The sequence below is a fragment of the Bubalus bubalis genome, chromosome 9 (assembly GCF_019923935.1).
Source record: "Bubalus bubalis isolate 160015118507 breed Murrah chromosome 9, NDDB_SH_1, whole genome shotgun sequence".
NCBI classification, from domain to species: Eukaryota; Metazoa; Chordata; class Mammalia; order Artiodactyla; family Bovidae; genus Bubalus; species Bubalus bubalis.
In genome coordinates this window covers 76,133,583-76,154,375 of record NC_059165.1, presented here as the reverse complement: position 1 = coordinate 76,154,375, position 20,793 = coordinate 76,133,583, and the positions used below count along the sequence as shown (strand labels likewise).

The 20,793-nt window shown below is 38.5% G+C and overlaps 1 long non-coding RNA gene and 1 pseudogene across 1 annotated transcript in view; one reads left to right on the top strand and one right to left on the bottom strand.

Moving 5' to 3' along the window:
• Positions 1-533: 533 nt before the first annotated feature.
• Positions 534-20,793, top strand: part of LOC123335099 — a 459,666-nt gene continuing 439,406 nt past the window's right edge. The window contains exon 1 of the long non-coding RNA XR_006641412.1: positions 534-665. This is a non-coding gene — a long non-coding RNA (uncharacterized LOC123335099). The remainder of the gene's footprint in view (positions 666-20,793) is intronic.
• LOC112587180 lies at positions 20,678-20,764 on the bottom strand (annotated as a pseudogene).

Sequence of the window (20,793 nt, the reverse complement as noted above, 5' to 3'; positions counted from 1 at the left end):
TCTTGTTCTTTGTGACTGCCTGTTAGCCTGGACTGGCAGTGCCTTTTGTTTCCAAATTGACCACAGCTGCACTGAACTGTAGCCTCATGTTTCCCTGTGTCTGGTCACAAGCTTGTGGTCACTCAAGACAGCTCCCCAAAGAGCAGCTGTTCAGGTCAGATGTTAGCAAGGTCAATAAAAATAATAACAAGAAAAATGAAACATTTAAAAGGGTCATTGAACTTCTCAAAATGAAACTGTTATGTAATCGCAGAATCTTGTTTTATTGTTCTCATTGGGCTGGAAATGATAAATGTATGCACATAAAATTAAAACCATAAGATAAGCTGGGGAATTTCAATAGAGCCTGTTCCTACTTCTTCCATTTTTAGAGTGAAAGGCTGCTCCCTCAAGCACCCAGTTTGAAAGATTCGTTTTTGAAACTTGTGGTTATTTCTGTTGTCCTCCTAAAGGTACAAACAAGGTCACCAAAGTCAGATACTGACGGGGAACAGCAGATAACACACAGAAGTGAGGTCTTAGTTGGAGGGCTCTGTGAACTGCAGAATGCTGCCACTCCCAAAGCAGGCAGGGGCTACTCTGTTCCAGAAGATGTCCTCTCCAGGCCCTGTGTTATTGAATCTTCTGATTTCAACTTGAATCAGAAGTCTGGGTTTTAAATCTTGGTAAGTAATTCAGCTTAACAACAACAGCAGCAACACTTGGGGACAGGCCAACAAAAACACATCTGGTGGCCAAGGTCACTGGTGTGCTGCCTCTGGATTTCGCTTTTCTTCAGAATATAGCCCAAGAAATGCCCTTGGTATAGTTTTCTGTTTTTCCTTCTCATGTAGCTACACAATAATTGTTGATTTAAAATGCAGCAAGAAAAAGAAATTAATGAAGCTCTAATAGTTAAAATAGCTATGAGTCAGAAAAAAAGAAAAGTGCAGCTGATAACTAATCTACAGTTGCTCTGTACAATATTCTGGCCTTTCCAGTTTATGCTTTTCTCTTCCCTGCCTCTGTGTGTAGCCTACTTTTACTTTTTTTTTTCCCCTCTTTTCCTGTTTCATTCCTGGGCTACCCAGATCCCTCTGTCTGCAGGGTCACTCCTGAAAGTTTTCAAGCCTCAAACCTGGATGCTGACTGAACTTGACATTGCCCATGTGGCTAGAGCTTTTCATCTGAGTCAGCTCTCCTCTCCCTCCAGAACGCAGTCTCTGTTCCAGAACTCAATGCACTTCTCTCTGGTAATTTGTGCTCACATTTCTTCAGTTCTCCAATGTCTGGGTCTCTGTGCTTTTAATGATTTAATTCTATTTCCTAATCAAAACTCTCCTGGCTCATGGTCCAAGCATAGCAGGTGTTGGAACACATTATTGTTATGCATCTAACATCAGATATGTGTTTTTATGTATTTATAATTTTTACATATGATTAACAGTTAACATATTATAGTTATAACATCATCAGAGAATATCACAGTGTCTCTGCATGTAGATAGTAAAGTGTTATTAGTTCATATCAATAATTTTATTAAATGCTGAATTGGTACAAAGAAAGACTACAATGTATGTGGAAGATATTAAATTAACACTAAAACACAAATGTGAGTCCTATTCAGTTTAATATATGGAATGTTTCAGTACTTTTGAAGGTCCTTTTGTGTCCATTAAAAGCCCACCTGCCTTTCCCTGGCCTTTTAGAGGAAACAAATATGCTTAATTTTATGTTTGTTATTCTTTTGCTTTGTTTGGAAAAGTAAAATTTTGTTTAATGTTGCAGGTTTTGGATTTTACATATAAGGAATTGTACTGTATGTGGTTCTCTTGACTAACAGTTTTGCTGAATTTTGTAGTTTGAGATTTATCCATGTTGATGGGGCTACGTGTATTTAATTATTTTCTATTTCTGTGTAATATATCATTGATTATCGATTCTACAAATTATCTTCCAACTACTGATATGAATAGCAGGACTGTTTCTGTTTTTCCCTATTACAAAAATTGTCGTTATGAATTACTATGCTCTCATTGTATCTGGCTAGGAGTGAACTGTAAGATATGCATATAGATAGTCCACATACGTGCAACAAAGCCAAATTGTTTCCCAAAGCAATTGCACAAATTTACACTCCCGCACCGGCAACGTATACATTTCTGTTGCTTTAAATCTTTGCTAACTTTTGTCATTTTTTGATTTTTTTACTTTTTGCCAACCTGATGGTTGTAATAGTATCTTTTCGTGATTCTAATTTGCATATAATGCAATCCAGATTGATCTTTTTAGATGCTTGTGCTTCCTCTTCTAAGGAAACAGTAAAGGAGCAGTAAAGTGACTGTTCCTTTCACTATTTTTTGCTTTTTTTTTTGTATTTTTCTAGTTTATGAGTACTTCTTTATAGGTTTTGAATATGAATCCTTAGTAATTCCTATGTGTTACAAATTTTCTTCAGTTTTTAGTTTGTCCTTTTATTCTTTTTTTTTTTTTTATGATATCCTTCCACAAACAGAGGTGCTCAGTTTAATTTAGTTGACTACATTAATCTTTTTGTTTATAAATTATGGTTGTGTGTGTGTCTTTTTAAAGGAATCCTCTACTCTCAAGATCATATTTTCCTCTCTATAATACATATTGATATCTGTTGGGGTTTCCTTCTATTTCTACATTCTTCTTCAGGAGCGTCTTCGCTACTTTTAAAATTATAGTTAATTTACAATAGTTTATTAGTTTCACATGTACAGGAGTGTTATTCAGTTATATATATATATATATATATATATTCTTTTTCAGATTCTCTTCCATTAAAGGTTATTACATGATATTGAATATAGTTACCTGTGCTATGCAGTAGGACCTTGTATACAGGAGTTTATATATAGTAATTTATTAATCCCAAACTCATACTTTATCTCTCCCTCAGCTTTTCCCCTTTGATAACCATAAGTTCTTTTTCTATGTCTGTAAGTCTGTTTTTGTGATTTTTTTTAATAAATTTTAGAACCAGTTTATAAAGCTTTGTGAAAAGTCTGAATTAAAAAAACAAATTTTATTTATTTTTGACTGTGCTGGGTCTTTGTTGCTGCAGGGGCTTTTCTCTAGTTGTGTGCAGGCTTCTCATTGCAGCGGCTTCTGGTTGCAGAGCTGGGCTCTATGGTGAACAGGTCTTAGTAGCTGCGGCACGTAGGCTCAGTAGTTGCAGTTCCCAGGCTCTGTCATGGTGCACGGGCTTAGTTGCTCTGCAGACTGTAGGATCTTTCCAGATCAGGGATTGAATCCGTGTCTCCTACTTGGGCAGCCAGATTCTTTACCATCCAGCCCCCAGGGAAGCCCAAAAGCCTAGAGTTTTATTAGAATTAATTTATCTTAGATCGATTTGAGAAGAATTTACCCTTTTATGGTTTTAAGTCTTCATATCTATGAACATAATTTTTTTTATTGATTTAGAACTTCTTTAATTTCATTTAATGCAATTTTATTGTTTTACATATAAGGTGCTCACATACCTTTTATCACATTTATTTCTAGATACCTTGTATTTTTGTTGCTATTATAAATGGTGTTTTAAGAAACATTAGTTAAATGGATCTTTTTTGGTATAAAGTAAAACAATAAAATTGTACATATTGATTTCGGTTCAGCTACTTTGCTAAACTAATAATTCATCCTATTCTCCTGGGTTTTGTACAGGGAAAATGAAATTATCTATAAATAATGACAGATTGTTTTTTCTTTTCCAGTCCTTACCTGTTTTCCTTACCAAAATGTGCTTACTGGGACCTCCAGCACATTATGGTAAAGAAAATGATCATGGTGATATGAGCATCCTTCTATTTTTCTTGATATTAATGGAATTGCTTTCAATTTTGCCATGATGTATGATGTTTTCTGTGAGCTTTTTGTAGATTCTTTAAAAAATCATATTAAGGAAGTTTCCCTCAATGTGCTCTGATTAAATTTTCTTCGTGACAAAGAGATGCTGAACTATGTCAAAGGTTCTTTATTCATCTGTTGAGATGTGTGTGTGAGATGTGGAGACTTGCTGCCAGTGTTGCCTTCAAGCAGGACTTGCTGTCTGGTTAAGGGCATGCAGGAAGCAGAATGCTTCTGCCCGTCAGCTTGTTTCCAGAATCCCAGCCTAGGCTCACAGACTTCCCAGAGCAGCCTGCTTCCAGAAACTGAGCAAGGTGAGGGCTTCCTCTGATGTGGGATAACTCTGACAGGGCTCCCTGCTGGTTGGCGGAGGTTTTGTTGGGTCTGTATTATAGTTCAACTTTCCCCTCTGCCCAGTCCTGCTTTCCTCTCTTCCTTCTACAGACCATGATTTCTAATAAATGTTCAATATCCCAAACTCAGTCTCAGTGTTTGCTTTGGGGGAACCCACCTTGTGACAACATGATTGTTTTTCCTTTACTCTGTTCATGTAATGAATTGTATTAATTAGTTTTGTTGATATTAAATCAACCTACATTTCTGTGATAAGCTCGAATTTATCATTATCCATTATCTTTTTTATACCTTGATGGAATTTGTTAATTATTATTTTAGATTCCTGTCATCTATAAGTATGAACAAAACTGGCCTGACATTTCTTATATGTACAATCCTTTTTTGCTTTTATTATCAAGGCTTTTTCTAGACTCATTAAATGAGTTAGGGAATTTCCCCCTCTTTTTATTTTGGCAGAGTTTTTGTGAAAAGGTAATTTTAAAAATAACTCACCAGTAAACTTATCTATCTGGTGTTTTCTTAGAAAAAAGTTTCTTTTTTTTTTCCTAATCAGATTATATGGTGTCCTTTATGAAACCTTGTGATAGTTCCCTGACGAGGAACAATCTCCCCAGTGATTCTAGGAAGAATCTGAACACAATTAGAAAAAATATTTCAGGAAAATCTCCCTAGCTGATCAACTACATGCATGCATGCATACTAAGTTGCTTCAGTCTTATCCAACTCTGCAACACTGTGGACTGTAGCCCTCCACGCTTCTCTGTCTATAGGCTTCTCCAGGCAAGAATATGGAAGTGGGTTGCCAAGCCCTCATCCAGAGGATCTTCCTGACCCAGAGACTGAACCTGCGTCTCCTGCAGCTCCTACATTGCAGGCAGATTCTTTACTGCTAAGCCACGAGGGAAACCCTTAAGGGAAGGTTAATGGGTAGTTCTGTGTGATCACCATGGACAGTAGTCGTCTGGGGACTCCGGGTAGCCATCCTCATTCTTTTCCTCTACCGTATATCTTACTGGTGTTATGTTACAGAAAATCTCCCTGTGAGCACTGGTGAAGCACACTTTTCTCCCAGTTTGAAGGCATGGAACACACATAATGCGCTAACTCAGCACTAGCTTAGGCATCTGGAAATCTGAGGTCTAGTCTTGGCTCTGCTATATGGAAACAACCTCAGGCAAGCGGTAAAATTCTTACATGGGCTTCTTCATCTGTAACTAGAATTATACATCCTGTTTTTGTGGGTTTTTTTTTTGTTTGTTTTTAGTAAATAAATGAAATATGCATGCTTAGCATCATCTAAAGTGACTATCTTTACTCTCCTCCAGAATAATATGTGAACCTGAAGATACTTTAATTTTGGTTATCTACCATCTGACTTATACTCCACGGTTAGACTGTATTTTAGTTTTTTGTTTTAAACTTAGATATATTGTTGTTTTATATTTGTCCACATATGAGCCATGTTCTTGTTGTACTACTCTATTTTACATTTCATATCTTCCAACTAGTATAGTTTTTTCTTTCTGCTGGTAGTACATCCTTTAGAATTTCCTGTAGAGAGGGTCTATATTGGCAGACTCAGTTTTTGTCTGAAAATATAATTGACCCTTGAACAGTGGTGGGGGGGTAGGGGAACCAACCCCTCATGGATTCAAAAATACACATACAGCTTTTACCTCCTCCAAAACTTAATTACTAATAGCCAGGAGACGCAGGCACACTCAGTGTAACTTCATGGAAATATATCATAATTTCTGTCTGACTTTAGCTTTTTCGTTTTTGTAAAAATGTTTCTATATGGTACCAACCTTTCTTTCACAATTTGCTTTAGTTTCAATGCCCATATCATAGAAGATACATCTGGGAAAAGAAGTCAAATCACTCTTGAATAATCTGAAGCCTTCTGCAAGATTGTTTAATGCCAATTTGTTTTGTGACTGCTTCTTCTATATCTTATTCCTCATCGTCCGACATTGGTTCGGAAGCACTCATCTCTATCAAGTCATCTTCTGTTAATTCCTCTGATGTGATGTCTTTTAGCTTTTGAATTTCTCTAAGATTCATATCTTCCAACCCTTCTTACCTTTTTTTCCTGCCATATCTATAATTTCTTTCCTGATTTCTTTGACTGGATCTGTTGTAAATCTTGCAGAGTCCTGTGCAACATTTGGACAAAATTTTCTCTAGCAAGTATTTATTGTTTGGGTTTCATGATTTCATAGCTTTTTCTATAACAACAATGACATCTTAATGATATAATCCTTCCAGACTTTCATGATCTTTTCTCTATTAGAGTTTTCTTCCATAACATTGACAGTCCTTTCCATAGAATACTGTGCATGCTGTGCTTAGTCGCTCAATTGTGCCTGACTCTTTATGACCCCATGGGCTGTAGCTCACCAGGATCCTCCATCCATGAGGATTCTTCAGGCAAGAACAGTGAAGTGGGTGGCCATGCCCTCCTCCAGGGAATCTTCCCAACCCAGGGATCAAACCCAGGTCTCTCACATTGCAGGGCAATTCTTTACCATATGAGCCACCAATGAGCCTTAAAACTCTTTATGACTCCCTGATCTAGAGGCAAGTAGACCACTTCAACATTTTTGGTGTTGAACTCTTGGGCTTCTGGGTAGTCAGAGGCATTGTCCAATCTCAAAAGAATTTTTAAAAGCAGTCCCTTACTAGCACAGTACTTCCTGAGTTCAGGGACAAAGCATAGATGGAACCAGTCTGGAAAAGTGGTTCTCATTGTCCAGGCCTTCTTGCTATACAACCAGAAGAATGGCAGCTGGTGTTTACGTTTTCCCTTCAAGGCTTGGGACTTAGCAGCTTTATAGATATGGGCAGTCCTGACTACATTTACACAAAACAGTGGAGTGAGTGTATCCCTTCCTGTCTTAAATCCTGGTACTCGCTTTTCTTCCTTACTAGTAAATGTCCTTTGTAACATTTTTTCCAGAATAGAACACTTTCATCTGCATTAAAAACCTGTTCAGGCAGATATTCTTTTGCCTCAATGATTTTCTTTTATTTTAACTTGTTATTTTATATTGGCGTATAGCCAATTAATGGGTTTCCCTGGTAGCTCAGCTGGTAAAGAATTTGCCTGCAATGTAGGAGACCCCAGTTCAATTCCTGAGTCAGGAAGATCCCATGGAGAAGGGATAGGCTACGCACTGTAGTGTTCCTGGACCTCCCTGGAGGCTCAGAGAGTAAAGAATCTGCCTGCAATGTGGGAGACCTAGATTCAATCCCTGGGTTTGGAAGATCCTCTGGAGGAGGGCACTGCAACCTATCCCAGATTTCTTGCCTAGACAAATCCCATGGACAGAGGAGCCTGGCAGGCTACAGTCCACGGGGTTGCAAAGAGTCGGACACAACTGAGTGATAAAGCATAGCACATAGCCGATTAAAATCCTCAATGATTTTCTTAACAGTGTCTGGGAAATCATTCACTGCCTCTTGGTTGGCTGAATCTGCTTCTCCTGTTATCGTGACATTTAGAAAACCAAACCTCTTTCTAAAATTATCAAACCATCCTTTGCTGGCATTAAATTCTCCAGCTTTAGAACCTTCATATTCCTTTTACTTTAAGTTGTCATATAATGACTGTTTTTTATCTAATCACACTAGAATCTATAGCCATGCCTTTCTTATAGCAATCTTGCACCCGAATAAAAGCTGCGTTTTCAATACGAGATAAAATGATACTTCACAAAAAGTGCAAGGTTTCCGCACCTGCTGTCATAGCTGCAGCAACAGCTTCACAAATTTCCTTTTTTTCTTTTCTTTTTCACAATGATTCTTACTCTGGACTTAATTATTTTGAAATGGTGGCCATCTGCAGCTGCAGACCTCAGTCTGTGGTACATATGAAGCAATTCACCTTTTTTTTTTTTAATGTCATGGCTTTTCTCCACTTCTTGGAAGCACTTCCAGCATCATTAGTGGCACTTAATATGGGTCCCATGGTGTTACTCAGGGTTTACACTATTGCACTAAATAGGATGAAAATTTTGTAAGAACTATGAGAGATCACTTTTTACTGCAGATATGCAAATTACCAGAGAGACAAACTGCTCATGTGGAGATGATTAAGATCAAATGGTATTTTAAGCAGATACTTGTAACAAAATTCACTGCAGTACTAACAGGAATGGCTACAAATTATTATATTGCAGTAGTACAGCATATAATATAGTTAATTTTATAAAGTTATGATATAATACTGCGTATTCATGTTATCTAAGTTGTGAATAGAGCCATGTACAGTCTTTAAGTTTTTATGCATGTTCAGTTCAGTTCAGTTCAGTTGCTTAGTTGTGTCCAACTCTTTGCAACCCATGGACTGCAGTACGCCAGGCCTCCCTGTCCATTGCCAACTCCTGCAGTTTACCCAAACTCATGTCCATTGAGTCAGTGATGCCATCCAACCATCTCATCCTCTGCCTTCCCCTTCTCCTCCTGCCCTCAATCTTCCCCTCCTGGCCTCAATCTTCCCCAGCATCAGGGTCTTTTCCAATGAGTCAGCTCTTCGCATCAGGTGGCAAAAGTATTGGAATTTCAGCTTCAACATCAGTCATTCCAATGAACACCCAGGACTGGTTGGATCTCCTTGCAGTCCAAGGGACTCTCAAGAGTTTTCTCCAACACCACAGTTCAAAAGCATCAATTCTTCGGTGCTCAGCTTTCTTTGTAGTCCAACTCTCACATCCATACATGACTACTGGAAAAACCATTGCCTTGACAAGACGAACCATTGCTGGTAAAGTGATGTCTCTGCTTTTCAATATGCTGTCTAGGTTGGTCATAACTTTTCTCCCAAGGAATAAGTTTCTTTTAATTTCATGGCTGCAGTCACCATCTGCAGTGATTTTGGAGCTCCCAAAAATAAAGTCAGCCACTGTTTCCACTGTTTCCCCATCTATTTGCCTTAAGTGATGGGATCAGATGCCATGATCTTAGTTTTCTGAATGTTGAGCTTTAAGCCAACTTTTTCACTCTCCTCTTTCAGTTTCATCAAGAGGCTCTTTAGTTCTTCTTTGCATTCTGCCATGAGGGTGGTGTCACCTGCATATCTGAGGTTATTGATATTTCTCCCTGCAATCTTGATTCCAGCTTGTGTTTCATCCAGCCCAGCGTTTCTCATGATGTACTCTGCATATAAATTAAATAAGCAGGGTGACAATATACAGCCTTGACGTACTCCTTTTCCTATTTGGAACCAGTCTGTTGTTCTATGTCCAGTTCTAACTGTTGTTTCCTGACCTGCATATAGGTTTCTCAAGAGAGAGGTCAGGTGGTCTGGTATTCCCATCTCTTTCAGAATTTTCCACAGTTTATTGTGATCCGCACAGTCAAAGGCTTTGGCATAGTCAATAAAGCAGAAATAGATGTTTTTTCTGGAACTCTCTTGCTTTTTCAATGATCCAGCGGATGTTGGTAAGTTGAACTATGCTTCCTCTGCCTTTTCTAAATCCGACTTGAACATCTGGAAGTTCATGGTTCACGTGAAGCCTGGCTTGGGGAGTTTTGAGCATTACTTTGCTAGCGTGTGAGATGAGTGCAATTGTGCGGTAGTTTGAGCATTCTTTGGCATTGCCTTTCTTTGGGATTGGAATGAAAACTGACCTTTTCCAGTCCTGTGGCCACTGCTGAGTTTTCCAAATTTGCTGACATATTGAATGCTGCACTTTCATAGCATCATCTTTTATGATTTGAAAGAGCGCAACTGGAATTCTATCACCTCCACTAGCTTAGTTTGTAGTGATGCTTCATAAGGCCCACTTGACTTCACATTTCAGGATGTCTGGCTCTAGGTGAGTGATCACACCATTGTGATTATCTGGGTCATGAAGATCTTTTTTGTACAGTTCTTCTGTGTATTCTTGCCACCTCTTCTTAATATCTTCTGATTTTGTTAGGTCCATACCATTTCTGTCCTTTATTGAACTCATCTTTGCATAAAATATTCTCTTGGTATCTCTAATTTTCTTTAAGAGATCTTTAGTCTTTCCCATTCTATTATTTCCCTCTATTTCTTTGCACTGATCACTGATATCACTCCTCGATATTCTTTGGAACTCTGCATTCAAATGGGTATATCTTTCCTTTTCTCCTTTGCTTTTCACTTCTCTTCTTTTCACAGCTATTTGTAAGATCTCCTCAGACAGCCATTTTGCTTTTTTGCATTTCTTTTTCTTGGGGATGGTCTTGCTCCCTGTCCCCTGTACAATGTCACAAATCTTCATCCATAGTTCTTTGTGCACTCTATCAGATTTAGTCCCTTAAATCTATTTCTCGCTTCCACTGTATAGTCATAAGGGATTTGATTTAGGTCATACCTGAATGGTCTAATAGTTTTCCCTACTTTCTTCAATTTAAGTCTGAATTTGGCAATAAGGAGTTCATGATCTGAGCCACAGTCAGCTCTCGGTCTTGTTTTTGCTGACTGTATAGAGCTTCTCCACCTTTGGCTGCAAAGAATATAATCAATCTGATTTTGGTGTTGACCATCTGGTGATGTCCATGTGTAGAGTCTTCTCTGGTGCTGTTGGAAGAGGGTGTTTGCTATGACCAGTGCTTTCTCTTGGCAAAACTCTATTAGCCTTTGCCCTGCTTCATTGTGTACTCCAAGGCCAGATTTTCCCGTTACTCCAGGTGTTTCTTGACTTCCTAGTTTTGCATTCCAGTCCCCTATAATGAAAAGGACCTCTTTTTTGGATGTTAGTTCTAAAAGGACTTGTAAGTCTTCATAGAACTGTTCAACTTCAGCTTCTTCGGCATTACTGGTTGGGGCATAGACTTGGATTACTGTGATATTGAACGGTTTGCCTTGGAAATGAACAGAGATCATTCTGTCATTTTTGAGATTGCATTCAAGTACTACATTTTGGACTCTTTTGTTGACTATGATTGCTACTCCATTTCTTCTAAGAAATTCCTGCCTACAGTAGTAGATATAATAGTCATCTGAGTTAAATTCACCCATTCCAGTCCATTTTATTTTGCTGATTCCTAGAATGTTGACATTCACTCTTGCCATCTCTTGTTTGACCACTTCCAATTTGCCTTGAACGTGGACCTAACATTCCAGGTTTCTATACAATATTGGTCTTTACAGCATTGGACCTTGCTTCCATCACTAATCCCATTCACAACTGGGTGTTGTTTTTGCTTTGGCTCTGTGCCTTCATTCTTTCTGGAGTCATTTCTCCACTGATCATCAGGAGCATATTGTGCACCTACCAACCTGGGGAGTTCATCTTTCAGTGTCCTATCTTTTTGCCTTTTCATACTGTTCATGGGGTTCTCAAGGAAAGAATACTGAAGTGGCTTGCCATTCCCTTCTCCAGTGGACCACATTCTGTCAGACCTCTCCACCATGACCCATCCATCTTGCGTGGCCCCACACAGCATGGCTTGGGTTTCATTGAGTTAGACAAGCCTGTGGTCCTAGTGTGATTAGATTGACTAGTTTTCTGTGATGGTGGTTTCAATCTGTCTGCCCTCTGATGCCCTCTGTCAGTGCCTACTGTCTTACTGGGGTATCTCTTACCTTGGACGTGGGATATCTTTTCACAGCTGCTCCAGCAAAGCGCAGCTGATGTTCCTTACGTTGGATGTGGGGTATTTCCTCATGGCCTTCACTCCTGACCTTGGACATGGGGTATCTCCTCTTGGCTGCTCACCGCTCCAGTGCCACACAGCCACTGCTCACCACTCCAAATTTCAATAAACTTTAACTTTTTGGATATATTTGTGTATATTTTGTGGTTGTTTAGTTGCTAAGTTATATCCAACTCTTTTGTGACCCCATGGATAGTAGCTCACCAGGTTCCTCTGACCATGGAATTTCCCAGTTGAGAATACTGAAGTGGGTTGCCATTTCCTTTTTTAGTGAATCTTCCTGACCCAGGGATCGAACCCTTGTCTCCTGCACTGGTAGGCAAATTCTCTACCACTGAACCACCATGGAAGCCCATATTTTGTGGCAGTAGATGATAAAATAGACTAATATTTACATATATTTTATGCATTCATGACATACTTAACATTTTCTTAATTTTTTGAATATTTTTAGGCTACCCAGTTTGAGGTTTTTCAAATTGTTGCAAATGTCCAAAAAGTTTTCCAGTATATTTACTGAAAAAGATTCACCTATAGGTAGACCTGTGTAGTTCAAGCCTGTGTTGTTCAAGAGTCAACTATATCTAATATTTCACCCTCAGTTTTTTCAAAGGAGTTTCACTAGGCATGCATTCTTAGTTTGACCTAGAATTTTAAGTATATTATTTCATTGTCTTCTGGCTTCCACTGTTGTGATGGATATTGAAGGGTCTGCCATCAGTTTGATATTGGGTTCTTTGTATTGTCTCTCTGACTTGTTGCTGTTGTTGTTTGGTTGCTCAGTCATGTCTGACTCTTTGCAGCCCCATGCACTGTAGCAAGCCAGTTTTCCCTGTCCTTTATCATATCTCTGAGCTTGCTCAAACTCATGTCCATGGAGTCGGTGATGTAATCCAACCATCTGGCCCTCTGTCGTTCCCTTCTCCTTCTGCCTTCAATCTTTCCCAGCATCAGGGTCTTTTCTAATGCATTGGCTCTTTGCATCAAGTGGCCAAAGTTTTGGAGCTTCAGCTTCAGCATCAGTCCTTCCAATGAATGTTTAGGACTGATTTCCTTTACAATTGCCTGGCTTGATCTCCTGTAGTCCAGGGACTTTCAAGAGTCTTCTCCAACACCACAGTTCAAAAGCATAAATTCTTCGGTGCTCAGCCTTCTTTATGGTCCAACTCCATACATGACTACTGGAAAAACCATAGCTTTCACTAGATGGACTTTTGTCAGCAAAGTAATGTCTCAGCTTTTTAGGTTTGTCATAACTGCTATCTAGGTTTGTCATAGCTTTTCTTGTAAGGAGCCAGTGTCTTTTAATTTCATGGCTGCAGTCACCATCTGCAGTGATTTTGGAGCCCAAGAAAATAGTCTGTCACTGATTCCCCATCTATTTGCAATGAAGTGATGGGAACTTACTATCCTGAAATTTCCTTTTAATTTATCTAAATGTGGATTTAAACATGTTTTTCTTCTGGGCAGTTACTGAAAATTATGAACTTGATTTACAATCTTCATTTCTGAAAGAGTCTTAGTCATTCCCTTTGTATATTTTATCCCTTTCATTCTTTCTTTCTTTCCTGCTAGACATCTACTAGAGTATGTTAGAATTTTTACTCTAACCCTCATGGTTTTTAACTTTATTTTTGGGGAGTTTTTGTCTGTTTATGCTGCATTCTGAATGTCTTTGTATTGTAGTTTACAGATTGTCTCAGCTGTGCCTAATTTATCATTGATTTCATGCAGGCATGTTTTTTAAATTAAGTGATTTATTTTAATTGGAGGCTAATTGCTTTACAATATTGTAGTGGTTTTTGCCATACATTGACATGAATCAGCCATGGGTGTACATGTGTCCCCCATCCCGAACCCCCCTCCCACCTCCCTCCCCATCCCATCCCTCTGGGTTGTCCCAGTGCACCAGCTTTGAGTGCTCTGTTTCATGCATTGAATTTGGACTGGTCATCTATTTTGCATATGGTAATATACATGTTTCAATGCTATTCTCTCAAATTATCCCACCCTCGCCTTCTCCCACAGAGTCCAAAAGTCTGTTTTTTATAACTGTCTCTTTTGCTGTCTTGCATATAGAGCTGTCATTACCATCTTTCTAAATGCCATTTATATGTATTAATATACTATATTGGTGTTTTTCTTTCTGACTTACTTCACTCTGTATAACAGGCTCCAGTTTCATCCACCTCATTAGAATTGATTCAAATGCATTCTTTTTAATAGCTGAGTAATATTCCATTGTGTATATGTACCACAGCTTTCTTACCCATTCGTCTGCTGATGGACATCTAGGTTGCTTCCATGTCCTGGCTATTATAAACAGTGCTGCGATGAACACTGCGGTACACGTGTCTCTTTCAATTCTGGTTTCCTCGGTGTGTATGCCCAGCAGTGTGATTGCTGGGTCATATGGCAGTTCTATTTTCAGTTTTTAAGGAATCTCCACACTGTTCTCGATCGTGGCTATATTAGTTTGCCTTCCCACCAACAGTGTAAGAGAGTTCCCTTTACTCCACACCCTCTCCAGCATTTATTGCTTGTAGACATTTTGATAGCAGCCATTCTGACTGGTGTGAGATGGTACCTCATTGTGGTTTTGATTTGCATTTCTCTGATAATGAGTGATGTTGAGCATCTTTTCATGTGTTTGTTAGCCATCTGTATGTCTTTGGAGAAATGTCCATTTCTTTGGCCCTTTTTTGATTGCGTCAGTTATTTTTCTGGCGCAGGTATTGAGCTGCATGAGTTATTTGTATATTTTTGAGATTAATTCTTTGTCAGTTGCTTTGTTTGCTATTATTTTCTCCCACTCTTAAGGCAGTCTTTCCACCTTGCTTATAGTTTCCTTCATTGTGCAAAAACTTATAAGTTTAATTAAGTCCCTTTTGTTTATTTTTGCTTTTATTTCCATTACTCTGGGAGGTGGGGCATAGAGGATCCTGCTGTGGTTTATGTCAGGGAGTGTTTTGCCTATGTTTTCCTCTAGGAGTTTTATAGTTTCTGGTCTTACATTTAGATCTTTAATCCATTTTGAGTTTATTTTTGTGTATGGTGTTAGAAAGTGTTCTAGTTTCATTTTTTACAGGTGATTGACCAGTTTTCCCAGCACCACTTATTAAAGAGATTGTCTTTTCTTCATTGTATATTTTTGCCTCCTTTGTCAAAGATAAGGTGTCCATAGGTATTTCTGGGCTTCTATTTTGTTCCATTGATCTATATTTCTGTCTTTGTGCCAGTACCATACTGTCTTGATGACTATAGCTTTGTCATATAGTCTGATGTCAGGCAGGTTTATTCCTCCAGTTCCATTCTTATTTCTCAAGATTGCTTTGGCTATTCTAGGTTTTTTGTATTTTCATACAAATTGTGAAATTATTTGCTCTAGTTCTGTGAAAAATACCATTGGTAGCTTGATAGGGATTGCACTGAATCTATAGATTGCTTTGGGTAGTATATTCATTTTCACTCTATTGATTCTTCCAATCCATGAACATGGTATATTTCTCCATCTATTTGTGTCATCTTTGATTTCTTTCATCAGTGTTTTATACTTTTCTATATATAGGTCCTTTGTTTCTTTAGGTAGATTTATTCCTATTTTATTCTTTTTGTCACAATAGTGAATGGGATTGTTTCCTTAATTTCTCTTTCTGTTTTGTCATTGTTAGTGTGTAGGAATGCAAGGGATTTCTGTGTATTAATTTATATCCTGCAACTTTACTATATTCATTGATTGGCTCTAGTAATTTTCTGGTGGTATCTTTAGGGTTTTCTACATAGAGGATCATGTCATCTGCAAACATTTAGAGTATTACTTCTTTTTTTCTAATCTGGATTCCTTTTATTTCTTTTTCTGCTCTGATTGCTGTGGCTAAAACTTCCAAAACTATGTTGAAAAGTAGTGGTGAGAGTGGGCACCCTTGTCTTGTTCCTGACTTTAGGGGAAATGCTTTAAATTTTTTGCCATTGAGTATGTTTGCTGTGGGTTTATCATATATGGCTTTTATTATGTTAAGGTATGTTCCTTCTATGCCTGCTTTCTGGAGGATTTTTTTTTATCATAAATGGGTGTTGAATTTTGTCAAAGGCTTTCTCTGCATCTGTTGAGATAATCATATGGTTTTTATCTTTCAATTTGTTAATGTGGTGTATCACATTGACTGATTTGCAAATATTGAATAATCCTTGCACCCCTGGCATAAAGCCCACTTGGTTATGATGTATGATCTTTTTAATATGTTGCTGGATTCTGTTTTCTAGATTTCTGTTGAGGATTTTTGCATCTATGTTCATCAGTGATATTGGCCTGTAGTTTTCTTTTTTTGGTCATGCAGGTTTTTTTAAATTTCAAATATTATATTTTCCTAAAGTTTTATTTTTTTCAATATTTCTTCATTTATTTTCAATTACTTTCTTCACATATTTGAAGTATTCTTTCTAATATCTTTAAATATATTAAATACACATTTTATGATCTGAGTTTGATCATTTCAGTGGATAAATCTTTATATATCTGATTTCTTTTGGTTCTTATTTGTATGTGTGTGTTTTATAGTATTATTATATGTACTCTGAGCTTATATTTCTCATAAAGTTATTTGATTGGATTTTTATAGCCTGATAAAAATTTGTGTATATGTTATATTTTTATTTTTGATGGATGTTTGGTGATACTACTTCCCTCATATCTCGGTTGATAAAGAATCTGGCTTCAATGCAGGAGACCTCAGTTTGATTCCTTTGTTGGGAAGATCGGCTGGAGAAAGGAAAGGCTACCCACTCCAGTATTCTTGGGCTTCCCTTGTGGCTCAGCTGGTAAAGAATCCACCTGCACTGTGGGAGACCTGGATTCGATCCCTGGGTAGGGAAGATCCCCTGGAGAAGGGAAAGGCTACCCACTCTAGTATTCTGGCCTGCAGAATGCCATGGACTGTCTAGTCTAATGGGTCGCAAAGAGTCAGACATGACTGAGCAACTTTCACTTCACTTCACTTCACTTCACTTCACTGATGTAGGAAATTAAGTAATTAGGTTGGTGTTTTTCTGGATCACAAAGGTAGTGTTAGGACTCAGGCTAGAAGCACATATGGTGGCTGGTATGGTTATGAAATATCAGAGGAGACCAATTTCAGATCAGAGGAGGCCAGGTTGAGAAATGTTAAATTTCTCTTTTATCCCTTGCTGAAAGGAACATTTATTTCTATTTTACACTTGCATAGGCCTTTAGAGTCCACTTTATGCACAGATCCCCTATTAGAAGGCAATGGCAACCCACTCCAGTACTCTTGCCTGGAAAATCCCATGGATGGAGGAGCCTGGTAGGCTGCAGTCCATGAGGTCGCTAGAGTCACTCGACTGAGCGACTTCACTTTCACTTTTCACTTTCATGCATTGGAGAAGGAAATGGCAACCCACTCCAGTGTTCTTGCCTGGAGAATCCCAGGGACGGGGGATCCTGGTGGGCTGCTGTCTATGGGGTCGCACAGAGTCAGACACGACTGAAGCGACTTAGCAGCAGCAGCAGCAGCAGCAGGTAGCTCCAGGCTTATTTTCTTTCCCACTTCAAATCTGAGGGTCAAGGTCCCTGGGTTAATTTGATGACCTCAGGATGAAAACATTCCTTGAAGCTCTGTTCACCTTTCTAAATTCCAGTGTTTACTTTATTTTTTCCCTGCTCTCAAGAGTCCTCATTTGCTTGCCTTGTCAGAGATGGATTTTAAAGATTTTAAAAATACGTTATTCAGTATTTTTGGTTATTGTCCGTGAGAGGCTACTCACATATCTGTTCCACCATACTGTTGAAAATGAAGTCTGGTTAGTCCCATGTTTGTTTAAAGATAATGAAATTCAAGTTTAGAAAAGTCACATGTCTGCCCTAGGTCACGGGGCTTGCAGGTGTCCAGGTGGAGGATAGTAGATGCCATGCCAATTGCTCTTGTGATTTCCTGGCCTTCTGAAGATTTCAATGGTCAGTTAGAAGGAGTGCTCATAATAGACATTCAATTAGAGAGATAATTTTCTAAAATATTTTGAAGAATTTTTCCTATTTGGAAAGGTACTCACAAATTGATTGTTAAACAATCTTCTATTAAGGATACAGAGTGGGCATTAGTATCTTTTGATTTAGAGACCGACACAACAGGAATTCACAGGCAACTAAGGATGTGTATGTTTGTTAGTTGCTCAGTCATGTCTGACTGTTTGTGACCTCATGAACTGCAGCATACCAGGCTCCTCTGTCCATGGAATTCTCCAGGCAAGAATACTGGAGTGGGTGGCCATTCACTTCTCCAGGGGATCTTCCTGACTCAAGGGTCAAACTGGGGTCTCCTCCATTGCAGGCAGATTTTATACTGTCTGAGCTACCAGGGAAGCCCACAACTAAGTGTCAGTTCAGTTCAGTTGCTCAGTCATGCCTGACTGTTTGCGACCCCATGGACTGCAGCACGCCAGGCTTCCCTGTCCATCACTAACTTCTGGAGCTTGCTCAAACTCAGGTCCATTGAGTTGGTGATGCCATCCAATCATCTCTTCCTCCTTCATCTGTTGTCTCCTTCTCCTCCTGCCTTTAATCTTTCCCAGCATCAGGATCTTTTCCAGTGAGTCAGGTCTTCATGTCTATAATGCATGAATTTTTCCCATGTCAGTTTTGGAAACTTTTGAAAGTAGTTTTTAATTTCTAGTAATTTATATAAAAATCTTAAAAATAGTGTACATTGATCATTATGTACTTTCAGTAGTCTCACTTGGAAAACAAGAATCAAATTATACAGGTATATTTTCTAAACAGCAAACAACTTGGCAGTTTTTGAAAATAAAGCTTTGTGGAGCACTTCATACTGAAGAATGTATTAGATGACTCCTTTAGTAAGTTTCTAGATTGAAGGCAACTTTTCTCTCCTTAGATAATTCTATAAATAGTAATCAGACTATATCAGGTGAGAAAAAAGAGACAGCCAATTCCATGTCCCTGATGTCTGGGTGCCAGTTGGTATGGTAGCTACTTTGGGTATAAACCTATAATATGAAGGCAGTTATAAGTTAATTTGAGATGGAAACAGGTGAAGTTTAAATAATTTCAGGCTGAGAAGAGATGAGCAAATGGCAGCTATTCCAAGCATCCCTGGCAGAGTTCCTGTGTTGTTTGGACAGGCGTGACTCCTAATGTCATTTTATTACACTCATGTTAAAGACTAGAATTTTAGATCAACAGTGTGCAAATTTGGTTTATCACCTGTGTTCAAAAAAGAGCTGACAGAATTCTAACAGGAGAACTTCAGTGCTTTTCAAGAGTACCAGGAGGAACATAACTCTAGGTCTCATAGAACAAAAACTGACTAGAAATGTGAAATTATTCGCATTAGACACTAAGGAATTCCAAGAACACTCTTGAATCAGGACTCTTCATGTGTGTGTATATCTTTGTGTGTTTATATATTTAAAAGTAAGTTTGCTTTCTATTTGGTGATTTTTAGCCCATCCAGGACTTTGTGATTTTGTAGTAATTGTACTCAAAGCAAATGAATCACAGCGAAATACTCAATGCTGATCCCACCCAGCTAGTTCTGTAATCACTGGCCCTGCAGAGGATAGGAAACACATTGTACAGCCCGATTTGTCCTTGTCAGAAGCACAACAATGCTTAGGACTAAAACCCAAAGTTATACATGACTCTAAAAAGAGCTATTTGTCAAGTGGTTCATTGGCACAAATTGAAATGAAATGAGGTCCCGGGCTCTTGAGGTCACTTTTCAACAGGAAGAATTCATTATCTAACTATACACAGAGGAAAATGCCTCACAATTGTATTTGCTTGTAAAGGATGAGTGCCCACACATAAAGCCAAAGTGGCAGAGGTCACTTAAAAGAAATAAATGACATAAAAGCAAAGACTCAAGTGTCCCTTGGCTGATAGCCTCTGGCTTCTTCCTCCCAGTCAGGGCTGCTTTGGGGCTTACTGCTCAATGGACTGAAGGAAATACTTGGAGAGGTCTTTGTTGTTTATGCAAAAATCACTTGCACAGGTCCTGCTAATTTGTCTACTGGAAACAGTGTAGTCTTATGAGTCTCTCCTTCTTGGGTTGGGGGCAGTTTATTCCCCATCCTTCCCCACATTCCACATTTTTCTGAAGTGTACATTTTCTTTTAAGACATTCTATGGCCTTCTCTTCACTTTGTGGAGAAAGTGCAACCTTGAATGTTTTACAGCTCATTGGGTGATAACTGGTAGGGTATTGCTTTCGGCTTAGAAAGTGGAGAGAAAGGAAGTGTACACTGAACACATCAAACCTGAGGACAGAATTTTTCAACATATTTATATAAATAACTTGGAACAGAGAATTGATTACTATGGTTTCTCTTGGGCAGAGTAGGGATGATAACAAAAATCAAAGACTTTTTTTCCCCCAGTTCATCTTAGGATTAACTTTAATGAAATAAGTAGTGTTGCACATTCTATGGGGTTGGACAAAGGTTTAATAACATATATCCATCATTATAATGTCATTCAAAGTATATTAAAAATATACTTTAGCTTATAAATATATTTTTAGCTTATAAAAACTGTAGTCTTTTTTTATCTCCCCCAAATCTCCTGGCAACCAATGATCTTATCATTGTTTCCATAGTTTTGCTTTTTTTTTTCAGAATGGCATGTACTTGGAATCTATTTTTCTTTCTCCGTTCAAAGCCTTTATAAGGTCTCTCATGGTCCACCCATGCATGGACCAGACAGGCTGTAGGTGGCAAGCTTCCCCATTAAGTACTGTAGCTTTTCTTCCAGTATTCAGCCCATTCCATTGGTCCTGCCCAGCAGCCACGTGGAAGTGCAGGGATGTGTTGGGTGTTTGTTCATAGGAAGGCTGCAAGTTTTGTACCCCTTGTCACCATGAACCCAGATTTATGTCATGTGAAAGACATTTTAAGTGAAAAAGAAAAATGACATGGCTA